This window comes from Carlito syrichta, unplaced genomic scaffold (assembly GCF_000164805.1).
Source record: "Carlito syrichta isolate Samal-C Ts95f unplaced genomic scaffold, Tarsius_syrichta-2.0.1 Scaffold150529, whole genome shotgun sequence".
NCBI lineage: Eukaryota > Metazoa > Chordata > Mammalia > Primates > Tarsiidae > Carlito > Carlito syrichta.
This window is the reverse complement of record NW_007094625.1, coordinates 10,785-35,457: the sequence shown is the minus strand read 5'-3', so window position 1 is coordinate 35,457 and position 24,673 is coordinate 10,785. Positions and strand designations below refer to the sequence as shown.

Sequence of the window (24,673 nt, the reverse complement as noted above, 5' to 3'; positions counted from 1 at the left end):
ATTGCTCAGACTTAGGAGGGGAAGAAAATTCTAATTCATGCTGCAACACGGAGGAACCTTGAGGACATCATGCTAGGTGAAATAAGCCAGTCACAAAAAGACAAATATTGTCGTATTCTACTGGTCTGAGGTACCTAGAGCAGTCAAATTTATAGAGGTAGAAAGTAGAAGAATGTTTCCCAGGGGCTAGGGGGAGAGAAGAATAGAGAATTTGTGTTTAATAAGTACAAGTGTCAGTTTTGCAAGATAAAAATGGTTCTGTGGAGGGATGGTGGTGCTGGTAACACAACAGTGTGCATGTATTTAATGCCACTGAATTGTGCTTAAAATGGTTAAGATGGTAATTTTATGTTTTGTATACTTTACCACAATTCAAATTTTATAATGATAAGAAAACAGCTGCATTAATATTATGTTTTTACAGCTTCCAAAGTTGTAAAATAGCCTCATTAGAGATGAAGGCACACACTCCTGCAGAATCAGGTAACACCAGAGGCCCAATGGACAGAGCCCAGCAGTCTGTTGAAAGGACACTTATTCATCCATTTCAAAGTATTTTGCAATTGTTGTTGTAATGTTTATGTTTTAGGCAGAAGGACTACGTCTTGGAGTTCTGTTGTACAGCAAAGTAATTATAATGAATAATAATGTATAGTACCCTTGAAAATTGCTGAGAGGGTTGAGTTTAAATGTTCTCATCACAAAAATGATATGTGAGAGCATGGGTATGCTAATTAGCTTGATCTAATCATTCCACAGTATATACATACCTCAAAGCATCACATTGTACACTGTAATATATACAATTTGTCATGTGTCAATTTAAAAAATAAAATACAACTCAAAATTGAGGGGGATGCAACAATTATAAATCTTTAACATGCAGAGAAAGAGATTACTAAAGATGAAATGAGGTAGTAAAGAATTATAAAACAGAAGTGAAAGTGAAATTTTTAAGATTTGATTCTTTTGAGGAGGAAAAAAACCCACATGAAATTGAAAGCCCATTTGCTTGCCAAACAAAGTGAGAGGAAAATGCATAGCTCTGATGGTAGAAAGGGGAAATAATCACAGATGCAGAGGAAATAAAAATACTTAGAAGATACAGCCTGAATATTATGTTTTCCTGAACAGAGTGTGGATATATATTCTATTTAGGTCAAAATACGTGTTTAGCATGAGCATGCTTATATGTATAATCAGCAGCCTTGTATATTCCAAAAATAGTTAGTTAGAAAATATCATGGAGAATAGAGTTAATAAAAAAATTACTGACCTGTAGAAAGAAAAGTGCTAAATTTTATCAAAGAATTTATTTACTCAGTGTAATTAACAAACATTTATTTGCTATAGAACTCACTACATACCAAATATATTTGATCTTTACCAAATTTAGAAGGTAGATTTGGTTATAAGCACATTTACTGATAAGGAAACTGAGGCACTGAGACTTTAAGTAACTTGGCTCAAGTCACCCAGCTGGTAAGTGGCAGGACCAGGATTCAAACAGAGTTGGCTTCCAGCTTCTGTGCTCTGTGCTGTTATGCTGTCTTGTGAATCAGTGCAGAGACGTACCATGTTCCAGGGGAAGGCTCAATGCCATAGAATGATCCAAGCACAGCTGGGCTGAACTACTGCAAGGCCTGAAGTACTAGCAGTGTGTCCAGGGTGAATGTCATCAGCATGGCAAGCATTCCCCCAAGTGTACCAATCATGCTGGGTCAGAGTAGAAAGGAACTCCACCTTGAGATTCACCTATCAGAGGAGGAGCCTGGCCCCCCAACTTCTCCTCTGCATGCCCCCTAACACAGATGTGCTGTGTGGCAGGACAGATCCTAACCCAGACACCCTGTCTTCCTCTCAGATTCCGGGGATGGTCCACTCAGAGGTAGCTACATATGACTCAGGCCAGCCTGGCCCCTGCTGGGTCTCCCAGCGATGCTGGCCAGCCACCTGAGCGCCCTCAGCCAGTCCCAGCTCATCTCTCAGGTGGGCATCTGGAGAGGCATCATCCACAGCTCCTTGTCACCCCCACAAAAGTCAACCAACCCTTTGTCCTCCAGTTAACTCAGGAGGAGGAGTCAGAAGCCCATTTCAAGGTACATGAGAGGAGGGGCAGAGCCTTAAGAAGCCCACCGTCCTCAGGGAATGGGTCCCGGGGAGAAATGGGCATCACCTCCCTCTAGAAAAGTCTAGAAGAGTAGCTGTGTCCTTCGCTGGAATCCAGGGAAAATGAACATCAGCAGATGAATCACTTACCTGATCAGTAGGGACAGCACCTCTGGACCTTGGGACATTGGGCTTTGGCTGCCAGATGTACTGGGTGACCTTGACCAGCTTTGTCCTCTGCGCTCCCACAGCCTCATGCATACAGGGGGACAATTCCAACATATGCTAAGGGGACATCCGAGGAGAGGCTGTGGAAACATGGCAGTCTCTTTCCTGAGTGGCCAGTGGGTCATTTCAGCAATACAAAAGGCTTTAGCAAGGCCATCAGGGTCACGTCTTAAGGCCAATGTGGCCTTGGAGGAGAAAATGTTTCAACAAAAATGTGTGGTTCAGCACAGGGCACCTCTGGGCCCTGGGAATTTAACACTGACCTTGGGGGTGAGGCACTAAAAAGGACCACCCCAACTGGGGATGTGCCTCCCCCCAACATCCCCGGAGTCCAGAGGATTTCAGCTCTTCAAGAACACGTCATGAATGAGAGCCCTCCACTTGCCCAGGCTATGGTTCCTCCTCGGCACTGCCCCCAAACCCACCTCTCTACAGGAGAGCATGTTGTTTCACTGAAGAAGAAAACAGGCCCAGAGAGGCCAGGAATGAAAGGGTCTGCCCAGAATCTCCTAGTGAGCTTGTGGCAGTTAAGGCTCAACCCTGGCTCCATCAGCCCAGTGCTCTTCCATGTTGTGGCCCACAGAAGCCTGAGGTGGTAACCATGGCCCCTGGGCCATGAGACTCTGACCTTCTGGACTGGGCATGAGGTTTGGCTATTTTTAATCCTGGTCCAGCTTCATCCTCAGAATAACTTGGCTTCTATCCTAGGTAAGGCAGGAACAGTTTTTAACAAACACTTCTGAAACACTTCATATGGGCTGTACACTGTTCTGAGCGCATAACAAGTGTTTGTCCATGTAATCCTCATAACAATTCTGTGTGGCAGGTACCGCTATTTTCTGTTTGGAAGATGGGGAAATTGAGGCACAGAGAGGTTGAATAACTTCCCCCGTGTCACACAGCTGGTAAGAGACAGAATTAGGATTCAAACCCCCATGGCTGCAGGCATGGTCTGGCATATGTGTCCTCACTCCCTGCACTGCCACGTCTGTTCAGGTCCTCACTGAGGCCGTGATGCCTCTTTATCCCTTATCTTTCTTGGGACTCACGAGGTGCTGACAGGCTTGGAGAGGCTGGCTGCAGAGTCTCAGGAACTGAGCTGGTGTCGCCACAGACCCTGCCCTTTTCCATTCCCCCAGGCACAGAGGGCGGATTGTGTCCACTGGCCTCTGGTTCCTTCTTCAGTTCATAGTGTCACCTTCACCTTAGCATGTAGAGCCACAGTTTTCGCTACAGAATCCAGGACTTTTGACCAAGGTCCCTGGTCCCTGAGTGAACTGAGGGTCCTAACAGAGACCCTCAGATCTGTGGTGGACGTACCAACCCTCATCCCATCCTGGAAGCCCTAAATGTGGTCCTGGAGTCTGCTCAGGGTAAGCCACTGGCTCCAGGGCTGACCCAGTGATGGTCACGTAAGCCTCATGCCCTCCAGTCACCTCACAGGGGTCCAGCGGACCAAGCCACCTGCCCAAAGTCGCAATTGGGGGTTGTTTTGTGATCACAAGGGAGACACATCCAAAACTCAGAAATAGGCCCCCATGACTGCCCTTTCAATGTTGTACCAAAGCATTGTCTTACAGGCTTCCTCAAGAACCACCTGACTCTAGGAAAATGCACCTTTGCTGCACTCACTCTTCATTATTGATTTTACCACTCTGTAAAAGTAGATTTTACCTTGGGAGGGGAATGGTAGAGATGTAAATGATCTTTGTCTGATAATAAGGCAAATTAATTTGCCCCCAGAGATGCAAGTGATTTCTGTCCAGTAGAAAAGATTAAGAGTCCCAAAGATAACTGTTCTATTGCTCTGTGGGGCACCAGCCAGTGGTACATGTAAGCTGATGATCTAATTCTGGCATTCTTTCAGTGCTGTAAAGACTTCTCTCCCTCCTGCATTTCTTTGAATCAACTTCACAGTCACGCTGGTTCTCTTTATTGAGTTAAACAGATCGTGTGTGTGTGTGTGTGTGTGTGTGTATGCGCGCGCGTGCGCGCGCTGTTGCCAGCCGCAGAGGCAGCCCCTCATCACTGCCAGTGGGTGAGGAGGTGGATAGGCACCCAGTGCTGATGAGGAAAGCCCAACTCGGCCCAAGGCTGTGAGGATCCCCTTTGGCAGGAGGACTCTGGGCTTCTTGGTTTTCTGACTTCTTTCTCCCACAGGTATCAGGAGAAAAGAGACCCTCAGCTGACCCAGGGGAAAAGGCCAAGAACCCAAGGAAGAAGACAAAGAAGGACCCCAACGAGCTGCAGAAGCCCCTGTCTGCCTGTGCACTCTTCTTCAGAGACAGTTAGGCTGCCGTCGAGGGACAGAACCCCCACGCCACCTTTGGGGATGTGTCCAAAATTGTGGCCTCCGTGTGGGGCAACTTGGGAGAGGAGCAGAAGCAGGTGAGCCTCCACCCCTTCCTGGGCCACCCTAGGCTTTGTGGTCCGGGCACCAAGGGCAGACTCTGACGGTCTGGAGCCAGGCCCAGCCTCTGGGATGAGAGACTCTTGCAGCGTCTCTTCTGGGCCCAGTTTGTCCAGCGATAAACTGGGAAGCTAGGTTTCTTCCAGTTCTACTGTGGACCAGCTATGTTTTCTGGTGACTTGACCATTCTGGACTCCTGCTTCCCCATCCGTCTTGTCGCTCCAACCCCAATCGTCTGGGCCAGGCTCAGTAGCTCAGCCTATAATCCCAGCATTTTGGGAGGTCGAGGAGAGTGGGTTGCCTGAGACCAGGGGTTCGAGACCAGACTGGGCAACTTGGTAAGACCTCATCTCTACAATAAATAAATTAGAAAAATAAAGTAAATTAAAAATTAGCCAGGGGGTTGGGAGGGGATGGGGATGAGGGGAAAAAGTTAGCCAGACCTGATAGTTCCAACTACTTGGAAGGTTGAAGGGGAAGGACTGCTGGAGCCCAGCAGGTCAATGCTGGGGTGGCCATGAGTATGCCACTGCACTCCAGCCTGGGTGACAGAGTGAGACTCCAACTCAAAAAAAGAACCAAAACTGGAGCCCAGGCCAGAGCTCCCTGTCCCACTGACTGTGTGCCTGTGGCCCCCTCTAAAGGCCTCAGGGAGATAAAGAACAAAACTAGCTCATAGGAAAATGCTGTTATCTGCTGCGTGATCTCAGGCTGACCACCTGACCTCTCTGGGCCTTGGTTTTCTTATCTGTAAGGTAGGGATGCTGGCTGCCTCCCCACCATTCTCTGAGCTTGTGTCCGAGCTGACCTCAGTGCTGGGCTCTCTCGCCATTATTTCGCTGTATCCTTCCTTACAACACTCTGCGGAGTAGCCACTGCTTTCCTATTTTGATATTGGAGGAGGTGGAGACACCAAGAGACTAAGTGACTTGCCTGAGTCACCATCATGAATCAGGGTAGAGGCAGGATTTGAACTCAGGTCTGTAGAATCAGGAGGCTCAACTGCGCTGTGGGCATAAAAGATATTATCCAAATAAGCAGAGAAATAAATGTAGAATGGCAATTGTGATTGTACCAGGTACCAGGAAGACACATAGTACATAGAAGTAAAACAAAGGGGGAGCAGACATACTCTTGGGGGTCAGTTCTCCAGGTGAGACCTGAAGATGAACTCCCTTGGGGAAGGGGAGCGTTTCAGGCAGGGAGGCAGGTTAAGAAGGAGGCTGACAGGTACAGGGGACCAAAAGGAGACCAGGATGGCCGGAGAGGAGGCAGTGAGATGGAGCTGGAGCTGGAGAGGAGGGAAGGGACCAGGCCAGGCGGAGCGGCACAGGCCTTGGCAGGAGCTGGTTCTCATTCTGAGAGTGGAGGAAACAACTGAAGTGTTCCATGCAAGGGAGAGACCAGCCTGGCTGCTCAAGCCGGGGAGAGGCTGTGGCAGGTCCACAGTCACCCAGCGGGGAGAGGAGGGTGGCCTGGGCCACGTGGGTGGGGTGGAGACCCAGAATGTGTCCTGCAAGGCTACTTCTCAGATCTGGCTTTTGTTCTGTCAGCGGAGGTGTCATTCACTGAGCTGGAGACACAGGAGAGCAGCAGGCTTGGGCCAGAGAGGTGGGCTTTTGAAACACCTCCTTTATCATATCCTAAAATTTTAAATCATTTTGGAGTACATTAGAGTGCCAGTAGTTTCTTTGTGAGATCGTCCTCAAATCTGCTGGTTGGGGAGTGGAGAAGTGAGGCAGGGAAGGGTAGGCAGCCATCAGGGGTGCCTTGTCAAAGAAGTTTCGACAGTGGGCAACAGGAGCACTGTGCTGCCGGGGAGCTTCAGGAGCCCGTGACGAACGTGCCGTGCCTTGCGCGCATCCCATCTGGGGTGCAAGGGTGCCAGGTGGACATTGACTTCTGTCAGTCATTGATTGATTGCTTCAGGGGACATTAGTACTCCAGGACTTCTGGCTTGCTGCATCCCAGGCACCTGCTACCAGAGAGGGTACTGCTGCTGGGGCCAGGCAGTGGGCATGTTTGTAGGGCAGGGGTTAGGGCCGGGGGTGTGGCAGCCAGCTGTACACCACCAGCTCCTGCTGTAGGAATGTTTGCCGTTTTCACGTGTTTGTCTCGCTAGCATCCATTCCCCTTCCGAGAAGATGTCCAGGTTTATTCTGGGGGGTGGGGTGGAGGAATTTCCTTTCCCTTTTATACACAGTCTGGAGGGACAGTGATCTCAGGTGTTCTGTCCCTACATGTTTCTTCCACCAGATGATCCACCTGACCCCATCCAACACAGTCCAGGGACAGGCATAGGTGACTGAGAGTCATCTGCATTGGTTCCATTTTTGAGTGTTTTATTAATTTTTAGTGACCTTTCCAGTGTATTTTTTAAATCAAAGAACTTGGTGTATATTTGTTTCCACCCAACAATTGGTGTATCTCTCCTTTTACTCAATGCATTAAAATGGCATTTCCCCCCCGATATTTTCCTAACAGATTGTTAAGAATTCACCCGGCTAAACTATTTTTTCATTTCTGTTCATTTAAAAATTAAATCCTGGGTTAAAAAGATATATTTTTAATATATATATTGTATATTATGTATAATATAAATATATAAAATATATACTATTATATATAATTATATATATACTCACCCCATATATCTATATTTCTTTTGCAAATGATGATGATAATTTAACCTCCATATATTTTCTATCATTTTCTATTATCATATTTCTAATTTTGTTTTCTTTTCCCAGTAACATTGACTAGGACTTCTAGAAAAAGATGTCAAATAATGGTGAGGATAGTGGTCTTATTGATGCCAAGTGGGGTGTTGCTCCATGGGTTCCTTAAGAACACCACAGAAAGGAATTTCAGAGTAAGTCCAAGGTATAGTTTAAGACAGAATTTATTACAAAGAAAAAGCCACGCTCAGGGAAAAACATGGGGCCCTTAAGAGAGAGGGCATGTGCTTGATTTTGACAAGAAACTTCATATACTTTTCAACGATTATTAAGCAAACCATGAGCTTAGAGCAGAGGGCTGCCGCTATCTGGTCATGAGTTTTGATTACCTTCTAAAGCCACAAGGACCTTTTAAATAATGAAAGTTATTGGTTAACTAGATTTGAGTTTTTTAAGAACATCATGTCTGTGTTTCAGGTAACTCCCTATGATTTCTGTATTTTATTGCACTGGTAGATCCACATTCCAGTCCACGAGGTGGTCAGGTCTGGTGTGCCTGATCAGTTGGGTGAACGTCATGTACCGATAAGAAAGATGCCTGAACACTTACCCTATTTTAATGTAGACCTGCCTGCAAGAAACTTACCTATATCTAAACTGCTCTGGTTAACCTGCCTCATTCTTACTTTCTTTGTATTACCTCTCATGTTTCACTATTAAGTATAAGGCTGCTTGTTAGTTGCATTTTTTAAAATCACATTGAAAAATTTTATTTATATTCCTATTCTACTAATAATTAATACACTAGTAACCAAGGGAGGTAGTATTGACAAAATTATAGGAAACAAACAAAAAACTCTGCTTCTTCTCAGAAGTTCCAAGCCTAGCTGATGGATAGGAAAGTCCTTTCAAATATCAATGAGCAGAGCTTAGAATTCCAGAACTTAGAAAAAAGAAGAAAACCTTCACAAGTCTTTAAACACAATGTGATCCTGACACTAAAATATGATGTTGCTAGCTGTATCAGTTAGTTTTGAATGTGTAACAAACAATACCAGAACTCAATGACTTCAAAAAACAACCATTTATTCAAGTCATGATTCTGAGGGTGCATGAGTTGTGCTGGCCTGAGCTGGATGGTTCTCCTGCTGCAATTGGCTGGCCTTACCCATGTGTCTGCAATTGGCTGCAGTAAATTAGCCAACTCTGATTCTGGGAGCTGGATGGCTGTCAGCTGGAGCAGTGGGGCCAGACTTGGTCATGTGCCTCTCATCATCCATTGGGCTAGCTTGGGCTTGTTCACACAGCAACTCAGAGTTCTAAGAGCAGGGAGATGGCAAGCCTCCCAATGCATGAGCACTTTTACAGTCTCCACTTGAATCACATTTGTCCTTGTCCTGTTGGCCAAAGCAAGTCAGACAAAGCCAAGCCCCAAGTTACTGGGGAGGATTCTACCAAAAGGCACAGACTCAGGGAAGTGTGAACAAACAGGGGCCATTCCTACAATAACATAAGAACCTAGCTTTAAAATGCCAAATAAAAAGCTTAGCAAATTGAATATCTCAAACCAGTAGTGTTCATTCTAGGATGCAAAGTTGATTAGGCATTAAGGAATCTGCAGTGTGCTAGAACAGATGGAGGCTTCGAGGGCCTTGTCTTGCTGTGTCAGTTGCTCTGATGAGATCTGGAGACCCAGAGGTGAAGCACCCCGGCCAAGGCCACACAGCAACTTGGCTGAGGAATTGGGGCATAGCCTGGTCTCCATAATCCCTGTGCAGTGTTCCCAGAAAGGGGCCAGTGGGTGACTGACCCAACATTCTTATCCATGCATGGCCCTCAAATCCGTGCCTTCCTACCCCAGACCCCGCCCCGTGTCGTCTCTGTCACATTCTCCCCAGTGTTGCTCATGTGTTGCGTCTTTCAGGCCTATAAGAGGAAGACTGTAGCAGTGAAGAAGGAATATCTGAAGGCTCTGGTAGCCTACAGGGCAAGCCTCGTCTCCAAGGTACAGCCCTGCCAAGAGCAGGGCCACTGAGGAATGAAGCAAGAACGGGGGTCCATGGGAATCGCCAGCACCACAGGACTTGGAAAGGGTGGGTCAGGCCTATGTGGTCACATCTACTGTGCACCTACAGTATGCCAGGGTAAGTTACATGCATCTCATTTCATTGAATTCTTCCAACAAAAACCCCACACCCAGCAGAGTTAAGCAACTTGTCTGAAATTATCCAGTTTATTAAAGTGGCTGCACTTGTATTCACACACAGTGTTGCCAGTTTTCTTTTTTTTTTTTTGAGTCGGAGTCTTACTCTGTCACCCAGACTGGAGTGCAGTGGCCGCTCCCGGCCACCGCAGCCTCGACCTGCTGGGCTCCGGTGATCCTTCCACCTCAGCCTTGCAAGTAGCCGGAATTACAGGCGCGCGCTACCACGCCCAGCTGATTTTTTAATTTATTGTAGAGATGAGGTCTTGCTGCCCAGGCGGGTCTCGAACCCACAGGCTCAGGCAATCTGCTCACCTTAGCCTCCCAAAGGCACGGGATTACAGGCTGAGCCACTGAGCCTGGCGCCAGTTTTCAAATTTGGCCTTTAGTTCTGACCACTGGTGGGGTTCAGAACATGCCACCCCAAAATATAGCATGTCACTACCACATTGGCATTCTCCCCTGTCAACCAGCAACACCGGAGTCTGTGTGTGGCTGTGGATGTGTGGCCCCGTGGAGGTCGGTGTTGTCCTGGAGGCTGTTGTTTCAGAGGAGGTGGCCTCTGCCTTGGGCCACAAGAAGCCAAGTAGGAGGGTGCTCAGAGTCAGGGACCATCCCGTGCCAAGGCACAGAGTCCAGGAGGCGGTTTCATGGAGGATGGCTTGGCAGGACAGGGCTATCTCGCTGGCCAAGCTGAGCAGTGTGGATTTCCTTGAACAGAGGAGCCCCTCAGGAATAATAGCAGGGGTGGTTGGATGTTCAGAGCCAAGTGTACTAAGGGCCATGTGTTATCCAAAGCTCTTTCTCAGGGCCCAGAGAGCCCACCAGGGGACATGTTGGTAGGTCCACAGCCCAAGTTCAGATGTATCCCTTTTCTCCGGTGACTGGTTTCTGTCTCCTTCCACAGCTTCCCAGACCAAGAGGAGACCAAGAGCACACAGGCGAACCCGCCAGCCAAGATGTTCCCATCCAAGCAACCCATGTATGCCATGCCGGGCCTGGCCTCCTTCCTGACACTGTTGGACCTGCAGGCCTTCCACAGTAGGGCTTCTCCTGCCAGTATCACCCAGACATTGGGCTCCAAGTCACTGCTCCCAGGCCTCAGCATGTCCTCACCGCTGCCACCCTCCTTTCTGCTCAGTTCCACACTGCACCAGCAGCTGCCACTGCCCCCGCCCCCATACCTAGGGTGCCCTCCTCAGTCCCCCACCAGCATGTCCCCAGGTCCCCTGTCCTGCCCACCCCTATGGCACTCCAGGTGCTACTGGCAATCAGCCCCTCGCCTCCAGGGCCCCAGGTAAGCAGGACAGTGTAGGAACAAGTCCTTTGGTGACCCATGTCGGGAGGAGGAACAGCTTGGGACTTCACACTCTGGACCTGCCTCTCACCAGTGACGAAACCTCAGCCTTGGCACCTGACCTCTCTTAGCCCAGTTCCCACATCTGTGACGTGGGTCTACTATAACTTGCCTGGAACGTACTGGCTGCAGCGAGCAGTTGACAAGTCGCCAGGCAGATTCTTGGGCTATCGCAAGCCCTCCATCTTGCCTCCCTTTCCACTTTAGCTCCCTGGCACAAAGGGCTGAGGCCACTGCGCCTTCTGCCAGAGCAGCTCTCCTCAAAACTTTTGAGGCCCGACCCCTACTGATTATTCCACAGAGATTATTGCAAGGTTCACTTGCAAGGTCGTTCAGCCCAATCACTCCATTTTGAAGACTGGGAGACTAAGGGCCAGAAAGGGAAAGGCCTTGATGACAAAGTTATTCACCTTCTGATTCAGCTAAGACAAGGGTAGAATAGTTTGAAAGAGGCTCTGCTGGGAAAAGAAGGAGCGTGTGGACAGCGAAGAGAGTCTGTGTGTCTCTTCCGTGTGGACACCCGTGGGCCCATGGAGTCCCTGCTCCCTCCTGGGGCTGCCTGAGACCGTCCACCCCTCTGTCTGTCCCTGGCTCACGTCTCCTCCTTCCCCTCCTTAGGACTTCCTGCACATCTCTGAGTTCCCCAGCAGCTTGGGGTGCCGCTCACCTGGCTCATCCAACTCTGTGAGCATCGAAGACTGGACAGCAGTTACCACCGTGGGGAGAGCAGGATCAACCTCAGGTCAGCCTCCTGTGTCCTATTGTTGTCCTGCCTTTATCCTGGCCACGCAGGGAGAATGGGATGGGGAAAGCCAGGGGACAAGAGAAGAGCCAGGGAAATGTAGACCAGAGCAAGGCCCTGCAGTTGCTGTCAGCCAGGCCCAGGGGATGCTTAGAGTCAGGAGATGACACACAGCAGAGCCAGACCCAGGATGCTGCAGGCCTGATGCTGAGGCCCACTTTGGAGACTGAAGCCGATCCTTAGTCTTGCTTTTTCTCCTTCATCCGATTTTTTTCACAAGTAAGTCCATGAGACATGGACAGATGGGTCCTATGTCTCAGGCCAGGTTCCCTAGTGGTAGAGCGTGAGATGGCAGGGGCTTGTGCCTTTGAAGATGTGTTGAGGGAGGGTTTGTGGGAGAAGAGGACGAGGAGGGCAGGACGGGGTGGAGGAGAGAGCAACCGAGGACGTGGCCTCAGCTGGAGATCGGCTTCTCCCTGATCCCACGGAGCATGTGCAGCTGCAGAGTGGGTGCTGCCAGAGGTCAGAGAATGGATTTTTTTTTTCGTGATTTGGAGTCTCACTCTGTTGCCTTGGCTGGAGTGCAGTGTCACGCTCATGGCTACCACAGCCTTGGCTTGCGGGGTTCAGGTGATTCTTCTGGCTCAGCCTTCCAAGTACCTGGAACCATAGGCACATGCCACGATGCCTGCCTAATTCTTTAATTTATTAAAGAGACAAGGTCTTGCCAAGCTGCCCGGGCTGGTCTCGAACCCCTGAGCTCAGGTAATTCTCTTGCCTCTGCCTCCCAAATTGCTGGGATCACGGGTGTGAGCCATGGCACCCAGCTGGAACTGGCTTTTTTAGCCCTTGCATCCACTGGTCATTGGCTGTGGGCTGCCCCTGAGGGAGGGCTGTGCCTGGGGGAGGGTAGCCACCAGTGCGGGGCAGCTGCACTCAGCCATGGGCAGTTCTCTGCATAAGAGGGCAGCTGAGAACACAGGACAGGAGACCTGGGCGAGGCACCCTCAGAGAAGGGACCAGCGGTCTTGCCCAAGAAATCACACCTCCTGCCCCACATCCCAGTTCCCTCAGACACCCAGACTCCAGCATCATGGGCTTCTCCCTGGTCTTCCTGCCTTGGGCCTCTGTTCCTGTCCTGCACTTTTAGCCTTTCAAATCCGTGCTCGCCGCCTTCCTCCAGAAAGTCTTCCTGGAGCCGTGCCTCACCAACTCCAAGGAAGAGGGGCCTCTCCTTTCAGCCAGCGGGAGAGGAAGACTAGAGTGAAGGGGACGCCCTTGCCCTTAACCCACCGGCAGGTTCCTCTTCCCCGGCAAGAGTCGCCCCTGGGGATGCAGCGCCCAGCAGCTGTCCTCACAGCAGCTTCATGCCCCGGGAGGCACAGCACTCATGCTGGCTGCTGCCCCCACCCTAGTGTCAGGCTCCCAGCACATGCTTCTCCTATTCCAAGCTCACCAGCGCCCTCGGGCACATGCCCCATGTCTGACACTCCCGGGGAGAGACTCCAGGAGTGTGGGCGGACTCCGCTCTGCAGGAATTCCCTTCCCTGCACCCCAAGCAGGTGCACACCCTCTGGCCACAGCTCTTTCCCCTCACCCTGGTTTTCTTTCTCAAAAGTCAAAGTACTGGAGAAGGAGGAGGCCCTTAGCGGACATCACAGAATGTACAGGCTTCCTGAGGCCGTCCCTTGGCACCCAGTGTGGAGACAAGACCACAGCAGTGCCCTATTTTAAAGACGAAAAAGGGACCAGTCACAGTGGCCCATGCCTGCAGTCCCAGCTATTCAATAGGCTGAGGTGGGAGGATTGCTTGAACCCAGGAGTTCAAGACCAACCTGGGCAACATAGTGAGATCCCATCTCTCTCTCTTTTTCTTAAGTGCCTGTCCTTCTTTAATTCAGTTTGAGATATACAAATAAAAACCCTGTAATTAAAAGCTAACATAAAAGCAATGGCAATATTGGCTTGGGCTTTGATAAAGGACAGACACATTGCTGTCCTTCCCCTAAAGCTGAGGAAAAGGTGGTCCCCTGCTGGGATTCTGGGAGGGTCTTGGTTCTGCTTGGTGGACCGTCTGGGAGGCCCACCATGAGTCCCCTGTTCACCGTAGAGGAGCAGCTAAACCCAGGGTGAGGGTGGAGGGTCAGAGTTTAGGGGTCCCAGTGCTCCCTAGGCTGGGTACAGGGGCTACCAGCAGCTCTGACAGCCCCTTCTCTCTCTCACAGCCTGCTTCCCAGGGATAAATCGTTCTACCTCACCTAAGCAGGCTTCCCCTCCCCTCCCTGAGGCTCACTTGAAGGGCTGACAGCAGAAAAGAGGCTTTGGCCATAGGCAGGGTGGCTGATCCCAGAGAGCAGTGACACACCCATGTCCTGGGGCTGAGTCTTTTCCTGGACCTCCCTCCAGACTCTACAGGGGCAGCTCACTCCCCATCACCAACCCAAAGAACCTGCAGGAACCTTCTGCCTGCTGACTTGCTTGCTCCAGGGTGATTGTGGAACCTGTTCCCTGCTCTGCGCACAGTACCCTGTGTCTGGACATCTGGCCCCAGTCTCAGCTCCCATAAGGGTAGCTTACCAACAGACACCCACCTCAGATGCCTGGGCCAGGGCACCGGCCCTGCTGTAGATGTGCACATCGGTTTTCCGGTGTGAACAAAAGTATATGACCTATGAACTGTTGGCTCCGGGCAAGTAGTTGACCAAGTGTTCTAGAACTGTGCTGAAGATATCTGTAAGATTATTTTATGGGGGGACAAAAGTAGCTTCTTTTAAGGTAAAAAGGATTTTATATGACCCCTAGCACATGTTTTTTTAAGTTTTACCTTAAGGGAGACAAGCACAAAAGCAGCCGCCAAGCCACTTCATCACGCACACAGCCACAACTGGACAGTGTGTGGCCACCTCGGAGGATTGCCCTTTTCTGTAAACCATATATCCATCTATTTAAGATTGCCCATGGTGACATCTGTCTATTGATGAAGAAGCCTGAGAACAAAGCTGCAGCTTACCTTAACGTGTGTGTGGTCTTGGGGTTTGGTTTGGGTGTTGGTTCTTGATGTTGTTTGCGGCTGTTTCCTGACCCCGGCAAGTGTCTCTCTTGGTGCCCAGTGCTCCTCTCAGATTTCTTTATAATAAAACTGCTGAAAAGTCGAAAACAAGGCTGTGTCTTCTAGTACTTGGCAAACCAAGGTCGGACCCCCTGAACTGGCACTTGGTGGTGGCAAAGCCAGGACAGAGCCCCTCACAGGAGACAGGCTCTGGTGTAAGCCCTGCCTGCCACTTAGCTGTCAATATGGGTCTTTGTGTGGGTGATGGGGCCACCCTGACCTCAGACTTGCTCTCTAAAGGATTAGTAGTGATGCAGACCCAAGAATTTCTTGTGATGATAAAAAGGGGTGTGGGTAGAGTGTGCCCCCACATGAGAGGGTGCATCAGCAGTGACGGCAGTGAGACCTGATCACTGTCCCCTCAGAGATAAGGCTTCCCAGGGGGGTGGAGGTGAGGGAGCCCAGGGAGGGGACTTCAAACCTGAGTGTGGGAAGCATCCCAGACAGGGGACCCTTTAAACCAGGTTTCCCTGTTTTACTTGGAAAAAAAAAGTGATGATGATAACGTACCAACTTTACATCTGGAAAAAGAACACTTGCATGGTGGAAAGCAGTTGGTATGGGGTGGGGGTTGCAGCTGTCACAGCCCGTGAGGAGGGGTAGGTGCCTGCTCCCAGCCAGGCCCAGGACCTAGACAGAGGGGCCTCCACATCTGTGAGGCTCTCTGGGCCACTCCTTCTCCAATCATGGTTACCCTTTCTTCAAGATGACAGCCTGGAGGGGTATGCAGTTTCTCCATGAGCAGTTTCCTCACTGGAGGTCATTTTGTAATCCATGTTAGAAAAATAAGAAACAAAACCCCAAACAAGCAAAAACAACCTGCTACATATCAGGAGCAGCAGCACAGTGTGAAGTGTCAATATTTCATGTGGCTACTGTTTTCCTTTCATGTGTAGATTTGCTGGGAACCCGGTGATGGCTGAGACAGTTTAGCATTGACTCAGGATTTCACATTTGAGAAGACAGCATCCTTGGGATCCCCACAGACAACCCTCGATGACAAGAGTTTGGGGCCATCCAACAACCTCTAGGGCTGTGCCGGGAGCCCACAAGTTGTCTGGAAGTGTCCACCCGCTGAGACTGGCCTCCTGGCCACGTGGGACACTCAGAGACCCCCGGCAGAATCTAAGTACCTTGTCTTCAGATATCAGGGACTGTCATGTGGGTGTTCTGAGGCCCCAGAGAGTGGGAACAGAGCCAGTGGGTCCATGGACCCAGCCAAAAGACTGATTTCAAGGCCATGAAGTGGACACTGACTGTCTTAGTCTGCTTGGGCTGCCATAACAAGGCCACGGACTGGGTGGCTTGCAACAACAGAGGTATGTTGCTCATGGTTCTGGAGGCTGAGAAATCTGAGATCAGATGCCAGCAGATTCGCTGTCTGGTGAGGGCCAACCTCCTGGTTCACGGACACCCATCTTCTCTCTGTGTCCTCATGTGGTGGGATGAGGTGCTATCCAGAGTCTCTTTCGTAAGGACCCTCATCCCAGTCATGAGGGTGGAGCCTTTCAAAGGCCTCACCTCCAAGTACCATCCCTTAGGGTTAGGATTTCAACATAGGAATTTGGGAGGACACACGCATTCAGTCTACAGAGCAGCTGCAGCTGATATTGCTGCTGTCACCCCCAGGTCTCCCTGTGGCCAGAACTCTCAGCTGCTCACAGTTCACTGCTGGCCTCCGTCCCAGTCATGCCTTTGATTGGGAGGTTGTGCCCCATCCCCCAGAGCTGCCCACAGCCAGTGTCAATCCTGGAGATACATCTCTCTGTGGTCCCTCTGTGCTCCAAGTGCCTTGGTTGGGATCAGGCTGAAATGACTGGTGGCCCAGCACCCTCACTGGCTCCTGCCTCACTCCAAGGTGTCGTCTTCCTCTGAGGACGCTCACTCCAGAAATCACTGAAACCTGAGTTTGTGTCTCAGGCTCTGTGTGTTTCTAAGGAAACAGACCTGTCGTGCCAGCTGAGCCTGTGGCATGGCGGAGCCACATCCATAATGTTCATGTCTCATGGCTCTAGCTTTATCTGCAAAGGCAAGACTCTCAACCCTGAACAGCCAGCCAGGCCTCTCCCCCCCGGGGGAGCGCGTGCTGCGTTCTTCCTACTGCAACTTGTGATGATGATGGCCATGACCCAAGGAACCACTGAGAGCGCCTCTCACACTGTAAGAGAACTGAGGTCTCTCCCACGGATGCCCCCCTGCCCTGTCCCTGGGTTCTATAGCCTCATAGTGGCCAGGTACTCCCACAGCTGCCACATCCTGGATCTGCCCGGGCCAGCGTGCAGTCTGGGACTACGTGTTGCTGCCAGGCCCTAGAGCAGCAGCCCTGATGTTATGGAAACCTCAAACTCCTGCTGCAGCCTGTCCCCACTGTCCACGGAGCTGGTCCAGGGACTAACCCCACTCTCCCTTCCCAGTGCCAGCCACCTTCTTCAGATTCCTTTATCCCATACTTCCCCTGCACACACATCCTAATTCTGGCAAGAGGCTGGCTTGGGCCAAGGCTGAGACTCCTGCCCAAAAGGATGGCACCGCTGATCCAAGATTGCCCCATGGTGATTCCTCCCTGGAGGGATATGTATGAATTTCCACATCAGACTGGTACATGGGCAGCATGGCACAGGTAGGTTTTCAGATTAATTTGAGGAGTCTGTGATGCTAAAATTCAGGTTGTTCACTCAGCTAGAACACAAACAACTGAGCAGTCACTGCCAGGCCCTCAGCTGAACAGGGGGCAGGTCACACAGGGTTCGGCATGGCCTGCCCTCCAGGAGCTTAAGGTCCAGTTAAGGGAAAAAGTAACATCCCATTAAGTAAAAAATTATAACTTTGGATTATAAACCATAAAATGTAAAATTAAAAATACCATGTGAACACTGCAAAACTGGGGAGCCAGGAGAATACAGAAGAGAGGCTCCCAGTCCAGCCAGGTCCCAAAGGCTTCCTGGAGGAGGTGACATCTGGGCTGTTCCCTGACCAGTAATCAGTGTTGGGGTCAGGGTTAGGGCTGACACATGCTCCAGTGCACCATACTTTCCTGATCTCAGACCCTGGACACCGTGGCTCTGTGAATGTGACTGTCACCCAGAATTGGGGAGAATTCTCTGGAAGTCACTGAAGCAGAGTCTACATAACTGCATGGGCATCTCCTTGAATCAGGAACAAGGTGGATGTACTCAGGGTGAAGAGGAACCTCACACACGGGACTTGTTCCAGAATGCTCAACCTCCACGCCACCTCCTGGGCTCCCAGCACAGCCCCAGCACCGACTCCCGGCATGGAGGTGGCAAGTGGGGTGGTGCATGTGAGTGTGGAGATTGCATGAGAGTGTGCCATGTGCTCATGTGTGTTTCATATAGGGGGCGAGGTGTGTCCATGTGGTGTGTGTGTAGAGCATGCATGTATGAACACTGGTGCCGTGCAGGTTTGTGTGGTGGTGTGCATAGCTCTGTTTTTCATGGTGTGGATGTCTGTGCATGGTGTGCTTGCTGAGTGCAAGGTGTCTGTGTCTATGTATTATAGTGGTGTGCAAATGTCTAACTGGTAAGCATGTGCAATAGCACACATTTGCAGAGCATCCAAAATATACAGATGCACACACCCACACTGCACACACATCAAACCCACTCATCAAACCCACACGTGGGCTCATTACACACACCCACACCACACAAACATATGCCTGCATAACACACATGAATGGCACATGGACACACAGCACAGGCATGCAATGCCCCTGCATATGCCTGCACTGCACACATACCATGCAGTGACACAACACACATAAACATGTGCATACACACGTGCACCCCTACACTCATGCACACAAGCCCACCACACCCCATTTGTATACATACATGTCACATGCACAGAATCTTCCACATTCCCACCCACTGGACACACAGGTGCATCTTTTTTTTTTCAGTTGGAGTCTCACTTTGTTGTCCAGGCTGGAATGCAGTGGCTTGCTCATGGCTATTGCAGCCTTGACCTGCTGGGCTCAGGCAAATCTTCTGCCTCAGCCTTCTAAGTAGAAGGAATTACAGGTATGTGCCACCACACCGGCTAATTTTTAAATGTATTATAGAGATGAGGTCTCACCAAGTTGCCCAGGCTGGTCTCGAACCCCTGGGCTCAGACAGTCCTCTTGCCTCTGCCTCCTAAATGCTGGGATTACAAGTGTGAGCCCATCACATGCACACATGCATGCAGGCACACACATACCACATGGCTGTTCACACTGGGGTGCAGCACATATATATATACATGCATCAGTCAGCATGGAAAGTATCTGTTCCTGAAAGTTTGGAAGAGCTGGGCATGGTGGCTCTCACCATGAGAGGACATAGCAAGAAGGCAGCCATCCATCGACAAGACAGGAAGAGGCCCCTCACCAGACACCAGCCCTGCGTCTTGATCTGGGACTTCCAGCCTCCTGAACTATGAGAAAATCAATCCTACTGTTGGAGCCACCCAGTCCGTGGTACTTCATTATGACAGTTTGAGCTGCCTAAGGCACCCTCAGAATTAGAAAGTACCCCGGAGGGACAAGAAAAGGGGATCAGGACCCAGCAGGGAAGCAGCAGCATAAAATCATGCTGGTGGTGCACCGCACTTGTCTGCCAATTTACAACAGCGGTTGGCACCTGCAACAGTGTAAGAATGCTCATTTTCAAGGCCCTCGCCTTTGACTTTAAAACTTGAGTAACACAGTCATTCCTTGGTATCTGCAGGATGGGTTTCAAGACCTTCCACCAATACCAAAGTCCAGAGCTACTCAGTCCTTGGTATAAGAGGGCGTATTTGCATGTAACCTACACACATCCTCCTGTTCATTACTTTAAGTCATCTCTGGATTACTTGTTAACACCTAATCCAATGCAAATGGTATGCAAATAGCTCTTATACTGTATTTTTGATCTGTGTTTTTATGGTTGTATTGTTTGTATTAGTTTTTTTCCCCAAATATTTTCCATCTGCAGTTGGTTGAATCCAGGAGTGCAGAACCCATGGATATGGAGCTGACTGTACATATTTGTGACTTAAAAAGTCAGGTGTGTGATGAAACAGGGCTGTCCTCTGTTCTCCACTCCTTCTGATCCCTGACCCTGCCGGCTGGGGTAAAGTCTCTAACTCTTATTTAACAAATAAACATGCATGTACAACTATTTCTTGATGTATCTGTTTTAAAATAATATTTTTTGTGATACTTGCACCCATGTTTGTTGCAGCACTATTCACAATAGCAAAAACACAGAACCAACCATGCTGCCCATCGGAAGAGGACTGGATAAAAAGAATGTGATACATAAACATAATGGAGTATTATGCAGCCCTATAAAAGGACAAAATTATGAACTTCGCAGCAACTTGGATGGACTTAGAGTTTATAATATTCAGTGACCTATAACAGAAACAAAGAACTGAGTACCACATATTCTCACTCATTAGTGGACCTTGAACAACTATCAGTATGCTATAAGAAAGGGATTGGCAGCAGCAGGAAACTGCCAGAAGGGAGGGAGGGCTTGGCAGTAGTGGAAACCTGCTGGGGGTGTGGCGGGGCACACCTCATCAACAAAGGGACCTGCATAATGAACATTTGTATGCCTAACCCTGAATTGTACCTCACATCTTTAAAATAAAAGAACATCTTGTTTTGGTGGGAAAATAGGACGTCATACTCCCCTCTGTCCCACTCCCCCATCCATCCTCCCAGTGAAGCCCTTCAGTCACTGGTTAATCAATCCTCCATGTTGACATTATTCCTATTCTGTCACTCACAGTTGCTGATAGGCCAAGCTGTGTCCTTTATATTTTTTCCTTTAATGCTTTTTTGTTCTTATGTTTTCTTTTTCCTGTGTGTCACTTTCCTCTCTCCCAGTCACTCATTCTTTCCCAAATTCCACAGAACCACCTATTCCCTCTGAATAGGGTCAGACACTTTGTTCTTCAATTTGATCTTTCTTTGTCTAGCAGGTGACAGCTGAAGCTTCATATTATTGGGACTTAGCAAATCTCTTTGCCTTTCTCTTTCTTCGGGATTCCACCCAAGCCTTTTTCCTGTTGTGCTTCTTTGCTGTGGTAGAGTGCATCTTCCAGGAGCTTTCTAAGAAAGGGTATGTGGACAGAGGATTAAGATGGCTGACTTGAGGCGGCTAGTGTAACCAAGATAAGAGTTTCCTCAGCGCCCAGAGAGGGGTAGGTCCAGCGGCAGGCTCTGTGACTCAGCAAATAAGTGATAAGGGCAAAGAAGAAAAAAAATCAAGCTACCTGGGCTGAAACTAGCCAGACCCTTCTCTGGATCACAGCACAGATCACCGGCAGGCTCCAGGATGCAGTGGGGAAGGTGAGTGAGGGAAATTCCGGAGTTCTGGGCTCCTGCTGTGGTCTCGGAGGGCCCCCCGAGCCTTGCAGGACTTCAGTCCCTCAACATGAAACTGCCTTGCCCACAGCCCTGCTCTGCCAAAGCCCGTGTGGCATGGGGCAGGGAAAAGGAAAGCCCTGAGCAGCTCCAGCCACCATATCCCAGGAACTCGACCCTTGTCATCACCTGCTTTCTAGCCAACCTTGGAGAAAATGAGCTTCAAGGGCAAACTCTGCAGCTGCAGAAGTTCCTAGCTGGGGCAAGCTGCTGTGAGAACACCTGAGGCCCTAAGGTGGGCTATACTTTGACTTTCACCAGACAAACTACCTGAGGCCAAGGTGGAAGCTGGGTGGGACTCATTGCCATAGCAACCTCTCGTTCCCCTTGCAGACCCTTCTGTGCCTGCCCTGCACAGCAGTGTTGCCCTAGTGGCCCAGAACTCCCTCCTAATCACCACTGGGGTAGCCTAGAGTGAACACAGGTGGGGTGCTTAAGTTCCTTTCTCCCCCAACTCCCCTCAAAGGCTCAGAACAGAGAACTTGGGTAATGCCCAGAGCCCCACCCTACAGCTAGGTTGGCTAAGCACTTCCTTGGAGGAACACAGGTCAGGCAGAAAGCCCACAGCCACCATCGCAGCAGGTTGTCTCCCACAAGCACCATCTCCTGGCCAGAGGTCAACAGCACAGCCCATTACATCTGATAAAATACTTCAGCTTTGGGGAAGGCCTGATCCCAGACACCAGCTAACACCACTTTCCAAGCCACTTTGGATACTCAGGGTGCTGTGAGCCAGTGCTGGGAGCCAGATCAGGACTACCAGATCTGGCAATTGAAAATCTCACCACACAAAGGAATCCTACAGTGCCTATGTCAACCCCTACCAACCTCAAATAAGAAAAAATAGTCTACCTAAATGAGAAGGAACCAGAAAAATAATTCTGACAATATGAAAAAACAGAGGTCTCCAACACCCCCAAAGACCACATTAACTCTACAGCAATGGACATTAGCCAAAAATGAAATCTTTTATGTTCCAGACATTGAATTCAGAAAGTTGATTATAAAATTGCTCAGTGAGTTTCCACAAAAAGTTGAAAGCCACCATCAAGAAATATAAAAAACTATTCAGGACATGTATGAAAAATTCTCCAAAGAGATAGCCAGCTTAAAAAAAAAAGCTGAAATTCTGGAAATGAAAGAATCATGTAGGAAAGTATAAAATGCAGTGTAAATTTTAACAGGAGACTAGAACAAGCAGGAGCAAGGATCTCAAAACATGAAGAGAAGCCTTTCAAATTAACCCAATCAGACAACAATAAAGAAAAAAGAAACAAAAGAATGGAACAAAGTCTCCAGGAAATGTGAAATTATATTGCTATAGCAGGATTGTGAGAAAGGAGACACCAACATGCTGAGGGTCGAATTTTCGAGTCCTTTATTAGTCGGAGGTCAAGAGTAGACTAGTGCCATAAAGAACTCTCAACCACGAACAGAGTGAGCAGGGCGTTTATAAAGGCAAAAACCACAAAAGCTGTACAGTTATGATTACATTTTCAAAAAATGTAACAAAAAATAACAGATGCCGGAGAGGATGTGGTGAAAAGGGAAAACTTCTACACTGTTGGTGGGAGTGTAAACTAGTGCAGCCTCTGTGGAAATCAGTGTGGTGATTCCTAAAAGCTCTAAAAATTGACCTTCCATATGACCCTGCAACCCCCTACTGGGAATATACCCTGAAGAACTCAAATCACTCTATAAAAAAGATACCTGCACACGTATGTTTATCGCAGCATTGTTCACAATAGCAAGATCATGGAACCAACCATGCTGTCCATCAAAAGAGGACTGGATGAAAAAGAAGTGGTACATATATACAATGGAATATTATGCAGTCACAAAAAAGAACAAAATCATGAATTTCGCAGCAACCTGGATGGAATTAGAGTTTATAATACTGAGTGATCTCTCACAGAAACAAAGATCTGAATATTATATGTTCTCATAAGTGGACCTTGAACAACTATCTTAATACTATAAGAAAAGGATTGACAGGGGTGGGAAACTATGGGGGGGCAGAGAGGGGAAGGGAGGTGGGATTAACGGTAGTCGATATCTGTCTGGGAACGGGGGGGCACACCTCATAAACAAAGGTAACTGCACAATACATATTTGTACACCTAACCCTTAACTGTACCCCACAATTTTAAAATAAAAAAATATGTATTAAAAAAAAACTAAAAAAAATCATTTAGAAGGGAAATTATTTGATACAGTGTGATAAAATGAAGTCTAACTGACTAGATTCAGTTTGTGTAACATTAGATGTTGTCTCATGTATATGTTTAAAGGCAACCCTGATCTGTGTTATAATGGCTCACTCTTAGTTTGATTTTAATCCCTGCTATAAGTTAAAATTTTGTCAATTAAAAAATACACAGAATTTCTATTAAGGAATTAATAGAAAGGCAGCTCTCGGAGGGTAGAAGACAAATGAAACACTGGGTAGGGAAAACAATCATACAAAATTAAAGCATGAATTCTAGAACATTTCAAGAAAAAGACTTATGACCTTGAATGAAAGGAAGATATCAAGAATTGTTGTTAGGGGCTTTTTGAAGATTAAACTGAAAGTATTAAGTTAAGGATTTATGATCAAAATGAGAGTGGAGGACTTTTTTGGTGGGAAAATGTTTCTCAGCATGATATTTTGTCCCAAGAACTTCAAATTAATGTTAAGTTTTTATGTCATAAGAGAGATTTCAAGAAAATTGCCTCATGTTTACCTACTAATTTTCAACAATCCTCTCTTTCATCTTTAGCAAATCTTAATATTTATGTAGATTAACATACATGCATAAGTAATTGAGAAGTCATGTTCTGGGCAACTTAAAAAAGTACATGTATAAAATATATACATATATATAGTGAAAGAGAGATGTCCAGATTATGTAAAGGATATTCATACAAACACTCTAACAGAAAAATTGGCAAAAGATTCAAATACGTTTTTCACAAAATATGTTACTCAAATGTCCACAAAATATACGAAAATGTGTTCTATGTCATCTGACATAATTATTAAATACAGATTAAAACAGAATGTAACCTTACCAGAAGAATACGTAACCAGAAGAATAAGTGCAAATGACAGAGAATTTTGTGTGTGTGGAGGACATGGAGCAATTAAAACTCTCATATACTGTGGCTGAAGATGTAAATTGTTAAAGTCATCTTAGAAAAGGTGGTCAGTGTATCTACTAAAGCTAACCTACTCATATCTGTAACCAGGTAACTTCGCTTCTGTGTACATCCTGACTATATATGTTTAGCAAAATACACAAAAAGATCATTCATAGCAGCAGCACTTGTTACATCTATAATTTAGAAAGAAGCCAAATGTCCATCCACAGTAGAACTGATAACGAATTGTGATATATTCATACAACAGAATTCTAGGAACCAATGAGAACAAA

The 24,673-nt window shown here is 48.2% G+C and overlaps 1 pseudogene; it reads left to right on the top strand.

The window, feature by feature from the left end:
• Positions 1-1,873: 1,873 nt before the first annotated feature.
• On the top strand, positions 1,874-15,801 carry LOC103251957 (annotated as a pseudogene).
• The last annotated feature ends 8,872 nt before the right edge of the window (positions 15,802-24,673 follow it).